Source organism: Gorilla gorilla, chromosome 6 (assembly GCF_029281585.2).
Source record: "Gorilla gorilla gorilla isolate KB3781 chromosome 6, NHGRI_mGorGor1-v2.1_pri, whole genome shotgun sequence".
Taxonomy (NCBI): domain Eukaryota; kingdom Metazoa; phylum Chordata; class Mammalia; order Primates; family Hominidae; genus Gorilla; species Gorilla gorilla.
Genome location: NC_073230.2, coordinates 77,324,319 through 77,337,898, shown reverse-complemented (window position 1 = coordinate 77,337,898; position 13,580 = coordinate 77,324,319). Strand labels below are relative to the sequence as shown.

Sequence of the window (13,580 nt, the reverse complement as noted above, 5' to 3'; positions counted from 1 at the left end):
ACCTTTTTTTTTTCTTTTTTTGAGACAGAATCTTGCTCTGTCACCCAGGCTGGAGTGCAGCAGTGCCATCTCGGCCCACTGCAGCCTCTGCCTCCAGGGTTCAAGTGATTCTCATGCCTCAGCCTCCGGAGTAGCTGGGGTTACAGGCACACACCATCATGCCCGGCTAATTTGTGTATTTTTAGTAGAGACAGGGTTTCACCATGTTGGCCAGGCTGGTCTCAAACTCCTGACCTCAGGTGATCCACGTGCCTCAGCCTCCCAAAGTGCTGTTATTACAGATGTGAGCTACTGTGCCCAGCCCACAATTCCATCTTGATGGTTGGTCTTGTATGAGTGTTTTGTGTGCACTGAGCTAAGAAATGTGCATGCCTTTTTTTCTTTCATTTAATTGTCACAGTAATCTTATAATATTGGCCTGAAATTGTGCCACTAAAAAAAAAAAATTGAGGCACAAAGAGCTTATTTAACTTTTCCGAAGTCCCAGAGGTAGTAAGTGATGGCATGAAAATTTAAGTCCAGATATAAGGCCAGACACAGTAACTCATGCCTGTAATCCCAGCACTTTGGGAGGCCAAGGCAGGTGGATTGCTTGAGGTCAGGAGTTCAAGACCAACCTGACTAACATGGTGAAACCCTGTCTCTACTAAAAATACAAAAAGTAGCAGGGTGTGGTGGCACGCACCTGTAATCCCAGCTATTTGGGAGGCTGAGGCAGGAGAATCCCTTGAATCTGGGAAGTGGAGATGGCAGTGAGCCAAGATCGTGCCACCGCACTCCAGCCTGGGCAACAAAGCGAGACTCCATCTCAAAAATAAAGAAATAAATAAAAGAAATCCAGATTTAAGACGATGCTTTAGAGTTGTCAAGTTTCAGCTCCTCCTTTCACAAAGGGATGGGGTCAGGACATCAATGTTTTCTTTGTGTTTCCAAAGGCTATTGGCAGGAGATCTTCCCAGAAGAAAAAGAATGGAGGAAAGATGTTGGAAAGGAAGACACAATTGGCCAACAAGAGAAAGGAAGAGCTTCTCCAAGACTGGGAAGAGAACAAGGCTAACTGCTGTTCAACTCCCTGGCAAGTTGGTGGATCTCAGAGACGAATGATCTTGAGTCACACCAAGGTCATGACGCCTGGGTGTGGGGAACTTCTAGTCTCAAGAAGGAACTCATTTCAACTATGACACACAATGGTGAACATGCAATTATGCAAAGGACTTTCTACTTAGAAAAAAAAAAGTTCATATCATGGATAACCAGCACAGACATACATTTTGGAAGCCTTTTTTTAAATATTCGAGTCTTCATGAAACCCCAAGTTTCTCTCACACAGTCATGAATTTAGGGGTAGGGAGTTCCAATAATGACCAAATTTGAATTTCTCAACATACCAGGAGAGAGCTCAGGATAGGATTTACTTTGATTTAAGGGGAATAAGAGATTTTTGACATTTCTCTATTTCTCACATTCAAATTTGACAGTGGGAGGATCATGCCCTGCCCCCCACCCTCATTCTCCATCTCTCTGAAGCCCAGGCTTTTAACCATTGGCCAGAGGGCTGAATATAAAGATCACATGATTTTGGCCAGGCACGGTGGCTCATGCCTGTAATCCCAGCACTTTGGGAGGCCAAGGCGGGCAGATCACCTGAGGTCAGGAGTCCGAAACCAGCCTGGCCAACATGGTGAAACCCCGTTACTACTAAAAATATAAAAATTAGCCAGGAGTGGTGGTGGATGCCTGTAATCCCAGCTACTAGGGAGGCTGAGGCAGGAGAATTGCTTGAGCCCAGGAGATGGAGGTTGCAGTGAGCCGACACGGTGCCACTGCACTCCAGCCTGGGTGACAGAGTGAGACTCCTCTCAAAAAAAAGAAAAAGATGGCACAATTTCAGGGACAGCCCAGGGTCTGCAGTTCTTGTGGCCATTGCTAATAAGAGTGGACTCTGACTCATCTAGAAGAATGGGACTGAGTGGAAGACGTTTGTGGGATTGCTCCTCACGCCACTGTCTTCCCTGAGATCTACTAGGTGCGTTTTTTAATTAGTAAACCAAGAAAAAAAATACATGCCTGGACATTTTATGCATCTATGAAAACAATAGTATTTAGGCTAGGCATGCTGGCTCATGCCTATAATCACAGCACTTTGGGAGGCTGAGGCAGGAGTACCAATTGAGGCCAAGAGTTCCAGGCCAGCCTGGGCAACATGGCAAGATCTCGTCTTGGCAAAAAATTAAAAATTTAAAAATTAGCAAGGTATGATGGTGCGCATCTGTCGTCCCAGTTACTGAGGAGGCTGAGGTGGGAGGATTGCTTAAGGCTGGGAGGTTGAGGCTGCAGTGAGCTGTGACCACATCACTGCACTCCAGCCTGGGCAACAGAGTGAGACCCTGTCTCAAACAAGACAAAACAAACTAAACTAGAACAATGGTGTTTAAAAATTTTTTAAAGGCAAGCAATTACTATTTGTTTGCTAGGCTTTTTCATTTGTATTGTTCTGTGATTCTAAGGCTCGAGGCCATTGTGAGTTGTACATTTTCATGAAAATCAAGGCTGCCCTGGGGTATAAGTTCTCTTATCTCTATAGTACTTCAGCTGCTTCTCATATGTCTAGTAGTTCCAGGACTTATTATATTTTTAGTCCTTATACTTTAAGTAGCCACTTAAGTGCTAAATCAACAAGATAAAAAAATGTTGGTAACATTAAAAGACAAAACCGCACCCACACTCATTACTATTATAGTCACTGTTGCTCTCCCTTTTTGTCCACTCGTGAGTTTCACCGTGTTAAAATCCTAGGTCTGAAAGAAACATCTAAAAAACTCGATTATTCCCAAACAGAAGAAGTCATCATGTTTAAGGTTGCTAAAGTGCATGTGGCATTTCCAAATGAGCCTCCTTTATCTCAATAAGCAACAATTACTCCAAGTTCTTATTTTAATTCTAAAGCTACCAAAGGACTGCCTCTAATCCTGAAAGCAAGTTTGCAATGTTGAAGTATCTGTGAAATATTTCCTCCATAGTTTCAATAGCCTATTTTCTGAGACAGAGATTGAGTGACAGTTTAAAAGAGTACAGATTACAAACCCATTTAAGAGTGCTGCATTTTTTGAATTTGTCACAAATGGGAAGGAAAAGCCAGGGTGACACAGGCAAGGCTCAAGTGCCAACATGTGTCTTTCTGTTTATTCATTATTCAGGGGTCAGACCCTCACCAGGGCCAGAGAGAAATGACAAAAATAAATACCTATCAGTGCAACAATCTGCAATTTAAAATAATGAAAAGCAAGATTCCTATTCATTTTTATGGCACAAACCTGACATCATTTCACTCCAATTTTCTATAATGGAACCAGCTGGGCTCTGGGAGGAAACTAGTAATAGGTTTTAATGGACAAAATCTGCCATTGAAACTGGCCATTTTCTCATGCGATCTCAGGGCTTGGCACCCAGCCCATCATGAGGTATCATGCTCTCTGCAGTGCTTCATGAGTGCGGGAAACCAGACGGATGCGTGAGTGGGAGGACCGCTGAGCCCTTGGGAGAAAGAAGGATGAGAAGTGACAGTCTCTCCTTCCTCCACCAGAAAGAGTTCTAAGCGCCAGATCAGGGTTCCATAATCCCAACTGGATAGATCCCTGGAGAAGACCCAGGGGAATGTCAATGTCTTTACTAAAAGCTTGCAAAAGTCGTGGAAGCCAGGTTGAAGAGAGAGGCAGAGAGGGTCGAGATGAGTGAGGAAAATACCATCATTTCAGTGCAAGCCCCTGAAACAATTTCCAGTTACTTTTGGTTGCAATAGACACAACCAGGTTTTACCAGGTCTGGATTAATAGTCGACACATGTTTCTCTCTCTCTCTCTCTCTCTCTCTCTCTCTCTCTCTCTCTCTCTCTCTCTCTCTCCCCCCTCTCTCTCTTCCCCTCTCTCTCTTCCCCTCTCTCTCTTCCCCTCTCATTTCATTAAACTATTCTTCCTCCCTTCCCATTCAGCTCTCAAACTGCTGTTAACATATGAAAATAGCATGCAAAGAATGGAATGGGCTGACTGCCATGGAGATAAAAATGGGATGTTCATTCTAATTTATTTCATGGCACCATGCCCTCTTGCTGCCTCTGTTGTCTTTGCTAGGCGGCTTGATTGCCTCTTTGAGAATATGACTGGTCTGGCCCCAGCCTTGTTTTGAGCCACAGTTGAGGTTAAACAGGCAGCCAGCCTTTGGAGGTTGAACACAAATCTGATCAAAGTCACCCTGCCCAGGTTTATCTGGGCACAGAACAATGAGGCCTTTTTGTTTTTTGTTTTTTTATCTTGCAACAGATTTTTCAGCTAAATGATCCCTAATGTTCATTTTGGTGAAATGCTGCAGGTTCTAAAAATGAATGATGTTTTCAAATAATGTATACTCACTTTGCTTAAAGCATGTTCTACAACTTCTGTTCCAACTGTCTCATGGCAGTGGTCCTGAGGCAGGGATAAATGATTTAAAAGGAAATTCTACATGGTTTTTTTTGGGGGGGGTGGGGGCTAGCGGGGGAGCAGGGAGGTGAAAGGCGTGACCCAAATGGAAAATGTAGGTGCACTCAGCATGGACTCTTTCTTAGCACTCATGTGTCTTTGCTAAGATTAGCTCATATTATGACTGTGTGTCTTTCTGCCAGCTGCCTCCTTCAAATATCTCTGGCCATGGTTCCCATGATGAGGTTGTGTTATCATAGGGAACATCAATGACCAAACAAAAAAAAGGACAAAAGAAGCCGGGTGCAGTGGCTCACGCCTGTAATCCCAGCACTTTGGAAGGCCAAGACGGGCGGATCATCTGAGGTCACGAGTTCGAGAACAGCCTGGCCAACATGGTGAAACCCCATCTCTACTAAAAATACAAAAATTAGCCAGGCATGCTGGTGCATGCCTGTAGTCCCAGTTACTCAGCGGTTGGGGCAGGAGAATCACTTGAACCTGGGAGGCAGAAGTTGCAGTGAGCTGAGATTGCACGACTGCACTCCAGCGAGGGTGACAGAGCAAGACTCCGTCTAAAAAACAAAAAAAAAAGGAAAAGACAAAAGGAAACTTGGTTGAGTAGACATTATGTTGACCAATAAATTAGAAACTCTACATTCTAATCCAGGGTGAAAGAAACTCTAATTTGAGGTTGGCACAGAAACTGCTATGTTGCCTTCTTTCTACTTCTGCTTATGAAGCTACTGACTGCAGCTTCCTCGTTCAACTCAAAGTGCTGCTTGATGTTTCCAACCTCCCCAGCATCTCCCTTCCCATCACTGCCCACCATTCACACTCCATTCTAATCGCGTCCAACTGCAGGCAGCCTATTCTCCCAGATCTCCCTGCAAGCACTGACCCCTGTTGAATTTCTGCTCCTTCTTCTGCAAGATATTGTTCAGCGGCTCCAGGTAAAGTTGCTTGCTCTGTTCTCACTATATGTTTATATTTCCAACTATCAACTGCCTGCAACCCTTTAAAAGTCTATCAAAGGCCCAATATCTCACGTGAAGAATATAGTCTGACTCATAAAAGGTGTTTAAAAAGTGTGTGATATGAATGGATGAAGAATGAATGAAAAGTAGCACCCTTATAACCTCCCAGTAAATGACATTTTCTTTTTCCTCCAGATGCACTAAAAATACAAGAATCCGGACGTTGCTTTCTCACTTTGTATTGCTTGCTGTTCTCTGGTTTTATATCTTTCTGATACAGTCAAATCTATTCTGCATATTAAAGGAAGATGGCAATGTTATGAATTTTTTAAAAAGATACATCAAAGATAGTTTATCTTTGATATGCCTAATAATGAGTTTTAAAGCAGTTTTTCTTTTCAACTGAGCATGAAGGGAAATGTAGTAGAAAGCACTCCGAACCTACATACAAGACAAGATTTATCTTTCTTGCTTTGTTACTGTGGTCAACTCCTTTCTTCTCTTTAAGCCTTGAGTTTTTAATCTCTACAATGGGCTCGGGCCGGTTGCAGTGGCCCATGCCTGTAATCCCAACACTTTGGGAGGCTGAGGCAGGCCAGCAGTTCAAGTCCAGCCTGGCCGACGTGGTGAAACCCCATCTCTACTAAAAATACAAAAATTAGCCAGGTGTGCTGGTGCACACCTGTAATCCCAGCTCTGGAGGCTGAGACACAAGAATCATTTGAACCCAAGAAGTGGAGGTTGCAGTGAACCAAGGTCATACCACTGTACTCCAGCCTGGGCAACAGAGCAGGAGTCTATCTCAAAAAATAAATAAATAAATAAAATGGGCTAATTTTGGTCCAAAATGAGTACAGTCATATGATCTTTAAGGTCCCTTTCAACTCTTTGGTACATTGTTTCCAAAGATAGCCACCAGTAATGCCTCTCATCCATGAGCATCATAGCACCTGTATTAGTCAGCGTTCTCCAGAGGGACAGAAATAATAGGCTATATGTATATATGAAAGGGACTTTATTAAGGAGAATTCACTCACCTAATCACAAGGTAAAGTCCTGCAATAGGCTATCTGCAAGCTGAGGAGGTAGGAAGGCAGTAGTGGCTCAGTCCAAGTCCAAAAGCCTCAAAAGTAGGGAAGCCAACAGTGCAGCCTTCAGTCTGTGGCCAAAGGCCCAAGAGCCCCCAGCAATCCACTGGTATAAGTCCAAGCGTCCAAGTACCGAAGAACCTGGAGGCTGACGTCCAAGGGCAGGAAGCTTCCAGCATGAGAGAAAGACGGAAGCCAGAAGACTTAGCAAGCCAGATTATCCCACCTTCTTCTATCTGTTCTGTTCTAGCCATGCTGGCAGCCAATTGGATGGTGCCCAACCACATTGAAGGTGGGTCTTCCTCTCCAAGTCCACTGACTCAAATATCAATCTCCTTTTGCAGCATCTTCACAGACATGCCCAGGAACAATGCTGTACCACCTATCTAGGCATCCTTCAGTCTAATCAAGTTGATACCCAATATTAACCATCACAACACCCATCCCGCACAAGTGTCAGTATGTTCGTCTTGAATCTGGGTTGCAAGACCTCTTTTTAAGACCTTTGAAAGATTTTGAAAGTAGACTCTCAAAGCTAGACGATAGACCATCCAAGAACCTTAAAGATGTGTTCCACATCACCCTGACAGATCTCAAGTAGAGAGAAGCATGTTTTAGAGGGAATTATGAATGTGGCTTTGAGGGTAAGGATTGAACTCCTTAAGATTCATAGGAAACCCACAAAGTTTTAAAACAATTGTATCAGCAAAACAACCCTTGCTTGTGAAACCACCTTTGCAAAGATTATGACAGAGAGAGAAGTCTAGCATGGCTGGTTCTATCTCACTTCTAGCCTCATGGGCTAACTGTCCTCACTCATTCCTGGATGTAGGCCAAGCTAACCATGGGGGGAATTTAGTTGATAGTTTAACTTTGAAGCAAGGATGATAGTAGTCCCTCCCTAAAACTAACCTATTTTTTGCTTGGGACCAAAACTGCCTTTGTACAACTAATAAAAACCCACAAAAGTAGGATTGTAGGAGGTGGTCTGAATTCTGAAAATGTAGGCAAAGCTTGCCTTTCTATAATCATTTGCTGTACCAGAAGTCACAAGATTTGTAACTTTCCCATTGCTGCTGTAGATAGTATCACTATCATAGAAGCCAAGATTGGTCTTTTGAGATGTTTTTCAAACTTCTGCATTCTGGTGACCAAGTAACTCCACCCAGATCTGTGACTCATGACTCAGTGGGTTCTGTGGGCCCCACTCAGAAGCTGACTCAGTGCATAAGGACTGTTTTCCACAACCTTATGATATCATCCCCAACCCAATCAGTAGCACCCATTCCTTCACCCCCTGTCTGCCAAATTATCCACAGAAACTCTAGCCTCTGAGTTCTTGGGGAGGTTTATTTGAGCAATAATCTCCCATCCTTTAGCTTGGCTAGCTCTGCATTTATAAAACTCTTTCTGTACTGCAATACCACTTTTTCAGTAAATTGGCTCTATCTGTGCAGCAGGCAAGAAGAACCCGTTGGGCAATTACACTTGAACTGAAATGAAAGATTCAAAATGACGACATATTGGCAGAAAGCAGGCTGAGAAAGCTACTTGGCCATAAGCACTGGCTCTTTCTTATGCAAGAAGAAGAATGATTTCTAGGGCAGACCCAAGGGCTCTGAGTGCAAAACCTACAGCAGAGAACTATGGATTAGGGAATCACTCCCAGAGTGCAGAAATGAGCCCTAATCAAGGAATGTTTCCTGCCCCCACAGTTAGGGAAACTGACGACAGACAATTTTTCAACAGGGGTATGTTATTTCACCATGTATGTTGAGTGGATTTTTCGGGTAGGGGGAGCTGATAGCTTGGATATTTGTTGTTGTTTTGGTTTCCAAGTTTCCAGATCAAGAGGAACCATATCTGAGTAGCTCCATCCATATCCAGCCACATCCAAACTTGGTTTAAATCCTGGATTTTGGGCCTGAGATTGAGGCACTGTTTGGTTGAAACTGATTATCTTTGGGGTGGAAGGGTAAAATTTGCATATGGGGGCACATAAATTGTTGTGGCTATAGGGAAGACCAGTAGATTATCTCCAAAGATGACCACAAATAACTCTCTCCATGTCCGATTCTTACATCCCTGCATGCATATGCAACTCTTCCCATTAAGAGGTAGACTCTCCCTCTCCTTCCCTTGAATCTTGCCTGGACTTTAACTCTCTGTGATCAACAGAAGGCAGTACAGGCTGGGTATGGTGGCTCATGCCTGTGATCCCAACATTTTGGGAGGCCGAGGTGGGAGGATGACTTGAGCCCAGGCATTTGAGACAAGCCTGGGCAACATGGGGAAACTCTGTCTCTACAAAAAATCAAAACGTTAGCTGGGTATGGTAGCATGCACCTGGAGTCCCAGCTACTCAGGAAGCTGAGGGAGGAGAATCACTTGATCCTGGGAATTTAAGACTGCAGTGAGTCATGATTGCACCACTGCACTCCAGCCTGGGTGACAGAGCCAGACCCTATCTCAAAAAATAATTTAAAAAAAGAACTCAATGGAAATAACATTGTACCAATTCTAGGCCTAGTCATTAAAAGTTCTAGTATCTTTAGCTTTTATTCTCTTGAACCCCTGTTTAAGAATCTAGGTACCTTGGTGGAGAGAGGGGACCCACCAACCACCAGCCATTCAGGCTACACCACGTGTGCTTTCAGGCATGTGAGTGACATACATCATCGTGAATGTCCTAACCCCAGTCAAACTCCCTGCTTAATGCAGCTGAATACATGACCCCAGCCAGTAGGGCATGGAGTGAAGGAAACATCCAGCTGAACACAAAACCATGAGAAATTATAAATTTTAGGCAATTAGGCTTGGGGTTATTTGTTACACAGCAATAAATAACTGATACAAGCTCTCGCAATGGTTTTTTTGTAACTGAAATTGTATCATTTGCTTAGACTCATAACAACTCATTGTTTAAGTGAGCAATCTAGAAGCAGAAGAAAGGGAGGTTACCTGCTTGGTACTGAACACAAGTTGTAGACAATTCTCTCATGAATGACTAAGAGTTTGTTCTATTTTATATTTTACCTTTACTTATTGTATTGGTCCATTTTCATATGGCTATGAGGAAATATCTGAGACTGGTAATTTATAATGAAAAAGAGGTTTAATGGACTCACAGTTCCACATGGCTGGGGAGGCCTCACAAGCATGGCAGAAGACGAAAGAGGAGCAAAGCCATGTCTTACATGGCAGCAGGCAGGAGAGCGTGTGCAGGGGAACTGCCCTTTATGAAACCTTCAGATATCATGAGACTTATTCACTATCATGAGAACAGCATAGGCAAAACCTGGCCCCATGATTCAATTATCTCACACTGGGTCCCTCCCACCACACATGGAGATTATGGAAGCTACAATTCAAGATGAGATTTGGGTGGGGACACAGCCAAACCATATCACTTATCTCTGTGTTATTCTATATTTACATTTTGCCAAGGCATCTGAATTCAAGTGGAAACATTTAGCCAATGGTCTACTACTTATTTTGTGTGACACAAAATACAAATTAAGAGAGTCTTTCATCTGGAGGACAATCTATAGCAGGCCCCTCATAAGGAACATGAGGTCCCCAGAGATGTAGTGGGAAGTTCATATTTGTAGGGCAAGCTATTGGTATTTGGGGAAGGACTGAATAAGTTTCCCTTTTCATTCCAGGTCCTTAGTGGAAAATAGAGATACTTTTATTTTCTTGCGTATGAAATGCATCTGGCAAAAAAAGTACAGTACTTCACTGGAATGTTTTGTAAGACTCACTGATCCATTGATGTAAAACACTAGAGAACCCTGTATGAACATGTGAGACAAAGTCATGTTTATTATGAAGTAGGTCCCATTTGGACTCCATACAAGGTTTGGTTAAAGAATGTTTCTAATATCCTCATGACAACATGCCTTCACCTTTAGGGTATTACCAAAATCCTGAATCCAGGAGACAATGAAATAGAGGTATTGTTGTATCAAATTGGGTTAAAAGGATATACAATATGATGTACACACACACACACACACACACACACACACACATCAGTGACCCAAAGACAAATGTTAGAAATATATCTCTTGATTATTTGGAGTCCTTTTCCCCTATTCAGAGGTATGACTCCAGTCTGATTCAAACTTTAGCACATTCAAACTCTTGACAGAGTTTATAATTGAGCTCTTGCTGCTGGAAAGTGTTTGAGAAATAGCTCTGCTTCTGGGTTTCCATGGAGACCACTTCCCACCTAGTGGCTGAAGGTAACCACTGTCGACCATGGCTGGGGGTACTTACCAAGCCATCGCTGGCAATTTTCCCCCTCATTTACTAGAAGCAACATTCCAGAAAGAAAATAGCGGGATGGCATGGTGAGAACACACTTTTACTTTGAGACTGCAATTTTGGGAAGACTTGGATGGTTGGCTGCAAGATCTTGGTCCCAGAGGGGATATGGCCAACCCATAATCTGAGCAGCAGAGTGAGTAGGGAAAATAGCTCTGGACTTCTGGCCAGGCTGAAGAAGATTTCTATCCCTGCCGTGCTGGCTGTAAGAACTTGGACATGTCAGATCAGCCACAGGGCCAACAATTCCTTCCTTCCTTCCTTCCTTCCTTCCTTCCTTCCTTCCTTCCTTCCTTCCTTCCTTCCTTCCTTCCTTCCTCCCTCCCTCCCTCTTTCGCTTTCTCTCTTTCTCTCCTCCTCTTTCTTTCTTTCTTTCTTTCTTTCTTTCTTTCTTTCTTTCTTTCTTTCTTTCTTATTAAAGCAGATAATGGGTTTTGCTGTTTATTTCAAAAGCTTCTTGTAACAATCCAATGAGATAATAGGGTTAAATGTGCTTGGCAAATTGTGAAATGATGTACAGATGTGAGGCTTCAGTCTCATGTCTGACTTTTGACTTCTGCCTTTCAGAGTCCGCTAGATCCTTTGCATTTGAGAACCCAATATTATTGTAGTTCCCTATGAATAAAGCCTAGGTGTGCCTCTAAACTCTGCTGGCTAGTATTACGTGTTAGATTTAAGAGCAGCCAGGGAAAAATGAGAGAGCAATTCATGGTGTTTTCCAGGTCAGATTCATAGATACCCACATGGAGTCCGTTAATTGTATGGACATCTGTGAAAGGAATGAACTCACTAAAAGCAAAATTGATTCCCTCCACCTGGAGAAATAACTATAATATTTTAACCCGTGCAAAGGACAGATCTAATTTATATATGTTTCCTGAAAACACCGGCACTATATATATTTTAAATGCAACCAAAATCTGGTAAGAGGTTGTAGGAGAAACAATTTTACAATAAAAAAAGTATTTTTTGAAAAGAGGCTTTGTGATTTTATTGTGTTTTGATTCTCAAACTGGGCTGAATGAACAGGTGAAACCGGATATTTGACATTTGTGGCCAATTTTCTATTCAGTAATCTCACTCTATCCCCAACTCTTTTTCTATTGCTAAGGAAATGAGATTTCTTGGTGCTGTACTTAAAACTGAGTCTAAAGGATATTCACTGAACTAGAAAAAAATCAGTTAAATAATAATTTTTTTTCTGTGTCAGGTCAGTGAAATAATTCAGTGACATCTAATTGAACACACGTTTATTAAGTGACCACTCTATCCTGGGTAATGTGGCAGATGCTAGAAAAACAAACAACTGAAGTCATGAATTTGTTCTTAAGAAAATGACAGTTTGGTAAGTAATTATAATTTAATGTTTTCAGTGCAATAGTAAAACCACCTACAGAGGAAAAAATAATCAAAAGAAAGAAATTGATTTTCTGGGTTAGATAAGAAAGATTCTCTGGAGGGATAAGTCTCAGGTCCATTTTATTTATTTATTTATTTATTTTAATTTATATATTTAGGGGTACAAGTGCAGATTTCTTCCATGCAAATATCATGTAGTGGTAAAGTCTAGGCGTTCAGTGTGCCTGTCATCCAAATATTGAACATCGTACCCAATAGGCAATTTTTCAACACTCACCCTCCTCCCAGCCTCCTACCTCCATTGTTCAGCTCTCATTTATAAGTGGGAATATGTTGGATTTGACTTTCCATTTCTGAGTTATTTCACTTAAGATAATGGCCTCCAGTTCCATCCATGTTGCTGCAAAAGACATAATTTCATTATTTTTTATGGCTAAGTAGTATTCCATGGTAGATATCTGCCACGTTTTCTTTATCCAGTCCTCCCTTGATGGCCACGTAGGTTGATTCCTTATCTTTGCTGTTTTGAATAGTGCCATGATAAATATAGAAGTGCAGGTCTTTTTGATAGAGTGATTTCTTTCCCACGTCTATTTTAAAGGATCCTACAGGATATGTCAGTTTTACAAAGTCAGGAGAGGCGGATATTCAAGGCCAAAGGAATGGGTTGTACAAAGACATCATAGCATTGCCTGGAAAAGTATGCTGGAAGAGCTGCAAGGTATATGTATTGCTGGCAAAAATACAAGCCAGAGAAGAGTGGTAGCTGAGACTAAAAAGGCAGTCAGGAGCTAAATCTTGGAGGCTCTCCATCATTTTCCATTAGCATGGCATCCCTGTACTGTACTTAACTTGGACTTTATCCCAGAGATCTGTAGCATCCAATATGGACCACCTTAACCACATACGGTTATTTAAATTAAAATTAATTATAATTTTTAAAAATTCCATTTTAAATTCTAGCCAACCAGTCTTGACATCCTCAATAGCCACATGTGGCTGGTGGCTACCATATTGAATAACTGGGATATAGAACATTCCCATCATCATTGTCTATTGGCAGCACTACCATGGATGTTTGGGAGCCGTAGAATTTGCATAAGTGGGAAAATGCTATGTGACTATTTGCACTTTAGAAAAATAGCTTTGGCAGGAGGATAATTTGGGGAAAAATAAGAAAAAATAGCATGCAAAACTACACAAGATTTCACAAAACTACAAGAGCAGTGAGGATGAGATAGAAGAGGCAGATGTGAGAGAGGCAGAGGTGGAGGAAGCCAAGCTTTATCACTGTGTTGACCAGTTAGTTGTACGACTAAGCTGATTGAGGGTGCCAATCCAGATGATCACTGAATAAATAAATGCATGTGTAT

General features: G+C 42.2%; 1 long non-coding RNA gene across 1 annotated transcript in view; it reads left to right on the top strand.

Annotated features, from left to right (window-relative positions):
• LOC134758869 (uncharacterized) overlaps positions 1 to 1,713 on the top strand; it is a 171,418-nt gene extending 169,705 nt beyond the window's left edge. The window contains exon 6 of the long non-coding RNA XR_010134535.1: positions 936 to 1,713. This is a non-coding gene — a long non-coding RNA (uncharacterized lncRNA). The remainder of the gene's footprint in view (positions 1 to 935) is intronic.
• Positions 1,714 to 13,580: the final 11,867 nt, after the last annotated feature.